This window comes from Bubalus kerabau, chromosome 14 (genome assembly GCF_029407905.1).
Source record: "Bubalus kerabau isolate K-KA32 ecotype Philippines breed swamp buffalo chromosome 14, PCC_UOA_SB_1v2, whole genome shotgun sequence".
In the NCBI taxonomy this organism is placed as follows: domain Eukaryota; kingdom Metazoa; phylum Chordata; class Mammalia; order Artiodactyla; family Bovidae; genus Bubalus; species Bubalus kerabau.
Window position 1 is genome coordinate 24,119,877 of NC_073637.1, and position 6,000 is coordinate 24,125,876.

Below are 6,000 nucleotides of genomic sequence, written 5' to 3' on the forward strand. Positions count from 1 at the left end.
TCATATCCAATATTGTAAAACTTTTACAAGGAGGTCTATTATGTAGCTATTTTATAGAATCATGTGAAATCTGTGCTAGCAAATGAATAGCATTACATAGAAAAGTAGAATATAAATAGTTTACAATACCGTATTTTATATTCTAAAAGTAGAATATAATGTTACTGTATTGACAGAAGGTACAATAAACCATATCGGCAGGTAGGCAAAGACTCTTTCGGACCCCATGGACTGTAGCCCTCTGTGCATGGGATTTCCCAGGTAAGAAAACTGGAATGGGTTGCCATTTCCTTCTCCACGGGATCTTCCTAACCCAGGGATCGAACCTGCATCTCTTGAGTCTGTTGCACTGGCAGGCAGATTCTTTACCACTGTGCCACCTGGGAAGCTCCAGCCAAAGACCACAAGGTAATAGCTAAAACCAAAAATAGTTGCAGCAGGAAGGAGAATTATGGCATTTAAAAATCTTTACTTTTAACATTTAAAATAATTTTATCAAGAAGAATGTTCCAATGATAAGTGGATGGTTCCCACGGGAGTGATGATTTGTTCAAAGGGTCTGGAATCGAGTTCACTGCACAGGAAACACTGCTTTACTCTCGCAAGTTGTATTTCCCTCCACCATATTCCCAGGACCGAGGGCCAATCCCGACTTTGGGGACACACCCAGGACTCCTGGAATGCATAGTGAGGGGCCCCAGAGAGAGGCTTACCTTTTCTCCTTCCTGTGAAGTCGTTACAAGGGGGAAGGAGAAAATTAACAAGAATCAGTCCATCCACATAATGCCCTACCAGCCTTATCTCCAATCCAATGAGCATTAGATATTCATTTGTGAGGAGGGGAAACGGGGATTCAGATGTTAATTAAATATTCAAGGTCACCTAGTGAGCAGATACAGCAAGAATGTGAGCCCAAGTGTGGGCTCCAAAGGCCACATTCTTCCCACGATACAACCAAGCTGCCCCAAATATGTTTACGAAGAGCACATTCTCCTCTGTCTCCAGTGAAGTCCACTCCATCCCACCAGGGAGGACTCCAAACAGCCAGTGCACTGGCCGGGAGGGCGGTGCCAGCCTGGGTAACGGTCAAGGATGCCACAATGCTAAGCGCTTTTGGTGGATATTCTCAACCTTCACCCCATAGCCAGTCCCATCTTACAGTGGAAACTGAGGCTTAGAGAAATTAGAAACTTGCCTGGATTACACAGCTTGTGTGTGGTGGAGCCAGGATTTGAATGTCTGGTCCCAAAATATCAGAAGTGCCAAAAAGAAATACCAGGAATATACATTTTCTCCATTTCTGGGATCTAAGGCAAGTAGGAGGGGAAAAACAATCAAAAAACACAAAACAAATAAATGAATACAAAGGCTTCCTTCATTTTTAGCTCTAGTTCACCGAAAAAGGTGTTAAAGTGTAGATTCTCTGAGGGAAGTACCTGAAACTTACTAGGGAAATAAGCTAACAGTGGTTTTCCCTGGGGTTTAAGCTCACCTGTGCTTCTCTGGTGGCTCAGATGGTAAAGCATCTGCCTGCAATGCAGGAGACCTGAGTTTGATCCCTGGGTTGGGAACATGTCCTGGAGAAGGGAATGGCAACCTATTCCGGTATTCTTGTCTGGAAAATCCCATGGACAGAGGAATCTGTCAGGCTACAGTCCATGGAGTCACAAAGAATCGGACACAGCTGAAACAACTTAGCATGTCCATCGCGTGCCTGCCTCCCACCAGCCCCCCGTGCCCCAGCAAATCCACTACCTCCTAGAGAAACAAAGTTGGCACTCCTATCTCAGCTCTGAGAAACTCATTTCTACCCTCTTGTAGATCTTACTCCTTTAATGCAGAATGCTTTGTTTTATTTTTATTTATTTATTTAAAAAAATTTATTTTAGTGAATATGGGCTTTCCTGATAGCTCGGTTGGTAAAAAATCTGCCTGCAATGCAGGAGACCTGGGTTCGACAGGTCTCGGAAAGATTCCCTGGAGAAGGGAAAGGCTACCCACTCCACTATTCTGGCTTGGAGAATTCCATGGACAGTATAGTCCATGGGGTCGCAAAGAGTCAGACACTACTGAGCGACTTTCACTTGGTGAGTGTAGTTGATTTACTGTGTCATGTTGATTTCTGCTGTACAGGAAAGTAGTTATACAAATATATATATAAATATATATATATATATATATATATACACTTTCTTTCATTATACTTTATGCCAGGATATTGAATAGAGTTCCCTGTGCTCTACAGTAGGACCTTGTTGTTTATCTATTCTATAAATAATAGTTTGCATTTGCTAATCCCAACTCCCACCCTATCTCTGCCCCACATTCCATCTCCCCTTTGGCAACCACAAGTCTGTTCTCTGTATCTACAAATCTTCTGTTTAGTAACAGATGCTTACTAAAGCATCTTTACTTAACTGTTTACTAAACAAATGCTTCTATTTAGTAACATTATTCAAAACACCATTACTCAAAAGACAACTTTTTTATTTTTCCTTCTTCTTTTAACCAGAAAGTTACATTTTGGTATAAAATAAATGAATTTTCAAAAAGCTAGAGATTACCCGATAGTTTGAAATGGCAGATTCGGTCTCAAAATCTAAACCAAATTAAACCCTAATTCCAATTGTCAGTTTCCAGAGCAAATGAAAACAATAAACTAATACAAGACTCTCTGTCCCTCTCTGCTGGTTGAACACCAGGTCATCCTTCCAGATAATCCCGCCCAGAAATCCTTGTCTGACCCCTCGACCCCTAAGTTGTTTTTGCTGTTTAGTTGTGCTCAGTCGTGTCCGATTCTTTGTGACCCCATGGACTGTAGCCCGCCAGGCTCCCCAGTCAATGGGATTTCCCAGGCAAGAATACTGGAGTGGGTTGCCTTTCCCTTTTTCAGGGGATCTTCTCCACCCAGGGATCGAACCCAGTTCTCCTACATTGCAGGCGGATTCCTTACCATCTGAGCCACCAGGGAAGCCATCATGCAAGTATGGGCAGAGTCTAAACCTTAAAGAAATTTTGTGATAAAAGGCACTGCATTTTATCAAAATGCAAAAAATGATGTGATAACATGAAAGTTAAATTTTAGCTGTTTTTAAGCGTGCAGTTTGGTGGCGTGAAGTACAATCCCATTGCAGTGCAACCGCAGCCACCGTCCAACTCCACAGTGCTTCCATTTCCCCAGACTGAATGTCTCAACCTTTTACACCATCTTCCCTGTCTCAGACGTTTTCACCAGTACAAAGCCCCTTTCCCACATTCATGATGATAACTAGTAAGTCACTAGTGCTGCAACCAATATCCGTTTTCGATGGTCAGGATGCTGAAAAGTGAATCCTCAGTGTCGGTTGGGATCTGTGGGCTGAAGCCTGGTAACGCTGGCTCTGGGGGGTGTCCAGGATGTGCAGTGAGTGGACGGCCCCCGGGCATGCTTTCCTGATCACACATGTGTGAATTCCAGCTGAAACTAGCTGGCATGCGTGTGCATGCACACACACACACACTTGCACACTGACTGTACTGAAACAAGTTGAAGTAAGTCACAGAAGCCACTACGACCAGTACAAAGCCTGACCCTGGACACTGAGCAGGTACCCAGCAAGTGTTTACCGAGGAGAAAATAACAAGAGAGAATGAATAAGAGTGGAGAAATGGGCTGCTGTGAGTCACAGTCTTAGGAATCTGACACTTGGCATTTTGCATTTCTGACTTTCAGGGCCACTATAGCTTTCATATTCTTGCAACACTGATAAAGACAATTGTTCTGGCCTGGACACTGCCTAGGGGTGTCCCCGAGTCCTGCTTTCCTAGAATTCCCTGTGTAGAGTCACCACCCTTCTCTCCTGCCCACCCAGCTTCCTTGAGCCCCGGGCAGCGCTGGCATTTCCAGAGGAGCAGAGTGCCCTGGGGATGGAATCACTTCCCGTGGCCTCCGACCAGCACAGACATGCCGCAGAGCCATGGCCAGGGGTGAGCCATGCTGGAACTGAAGATGGGCCCAGTGGTTGCTGTCTCCCCTTGTCCCTGCCACGATAGGAGTTTTCACACACTGAGGATGGGGAAGTCATTCTGGCTTGTACACAATTTAATTCGGGCTTTATGCCATCAAACTAGAGAGTTTGTGGCCTTTTAAATGGTCATCATACATTTGCTTTAACCATGAAAGAGAAGAATGCATTTAAAAATCAAAATGGAGTAACTGTGGGGTCTTCTGTAGTGGCTCAGTGGTAAAGAATCCCCTTGCCAATGCAGGAGACACGGGTTCCATCCCTGATCGAGGAAGATCCCACATGCCGTGAAGCAACTAAGCTCGTGTACTGTAACCATTGAGCCTGTGCTCTAGAGTCTGGGAGTTGCAACTACTGAGGCCCATACACCTAGAGCCCGTGCTCCACAACAAGAGAGGCCACAGCGACGAGAAGCCCATGCACACCACAACCAGAGTGTAGGCCCCACAGATGGGAACCAGAGAAAAGCCCGAACAGCAATGAAGACCCAGCACAGCCAACAATAAATAAATACATACATATTTAATGGAGTAACTGTAGTTACTCCTGTGTGTGGCTGGTGGTCATTGTGGATGTGGGTTCAAGACACATTCCTGCTTCCCCAAGAACTTGAACTTTGAATTGTATCAAAGGACACCACTAGCCGCTCTCAAAACAGTACCTATGGCCAGCTGCCTGCGGCCACCTCATGATCTCAAGGTCCCTCCCAGGCTCTGCAACCATTTCAGACCCCACCCCATCCTTCCTGAACAAGCACCCTTGCTTCTTCCCAGCTCCAAGTGTAATTCTTGAAAAACAATTTGCATTATCTGATTTTTTACAGTTTTTGCCTTTACAAGTGTTAGTCAGTGAGTCATGTCTGACTCTTTGTGACTCCATGGACTGTCGCCTGCCAGGCTTCTATGTCCATGGAATCCCCCAGGCAAGAATACTGGAGTGGGTGCTATTTCCTTCTCTAGGGATAGAACCCAGGTCTCCTGCATTGCAGGCAGATTCTTTATTACAAGCCACGCCCATTTTGTATTCAGGTACAATATAATTCAAGTCTTCTTGAATCTGTGTCTCCTAGGCTAGAGGTCCCTGTTTGGCTCAAATTAAGCTCTGTTCTATTCCTTTGATTGACTGTTTATTGATTATTTCTGTTGATACCCACAGGTTTGGACAGAGGCCCCCAGGAAAGCGGGAAGTGAGGAGAACTGGGTGTGAGCTTTCACACTGTGGATAGGCTTGGGGTGTGTGTGTGTAGGGGGTGAATTTACGGTTGGGGGAGGGGAAACAGGACAAACCTCACCTTCCAACCCCTGGGGACCAGTGGCTGAAAGAGGCTTCCCTGACAGCCTTGTGGTTAGGACTCTGCTCTCACAGAGGGCCTGGGTTCAATCCCTGGTCAGGGAATTAAGACCTTGCAAGCCAAGCTGGCGTAGCCCCCTCCCCCCAAAAAGCCAGAATGTTGGAGACACATAGGATGTTGTCTTTGCCTGAATCTGGACTGGTTATGGTTAAAAAAAGAAGGAAGGTGTGAGTAGAATGTAGTTTCTACAGCAGACGTGTATAAACCAGCATGTACGAAATTGGACGGGACTGGGGAAACTGATTGTGATGGAGCTGGTCTGCGGACACGGGCAGGAGGGTGGCAGTGACAGGGGACATTGTGTACACACGTGGAGCAGCAGGGGACCACTGCTCTAACTGGCAGGTGCCCACCTTCCCGTCCTTCCCCCACTGCCTGGGGCCCCGAGGGGCTCTCTCTCTGTTCTCCTTTAACCACAGTTTTCACTCTGACAGAACTCTGGTTCTCAGGCTCATTTCCTCCTGTCTTATGATCAGGACCCTGAAATGGAGTGAGTGATTTAAAAAAAAAAATTGATGAGAATTAACTTGACATTAGCCTTGTCTTTGGCATTCAGTCCCCTAGGCGGCAGCTGGCTCCTGGACTTGCCCATCACGGGTCCTGGGTGATTTGGACCTTGTGATTTTCTATCTCTCTGTCCTCCAA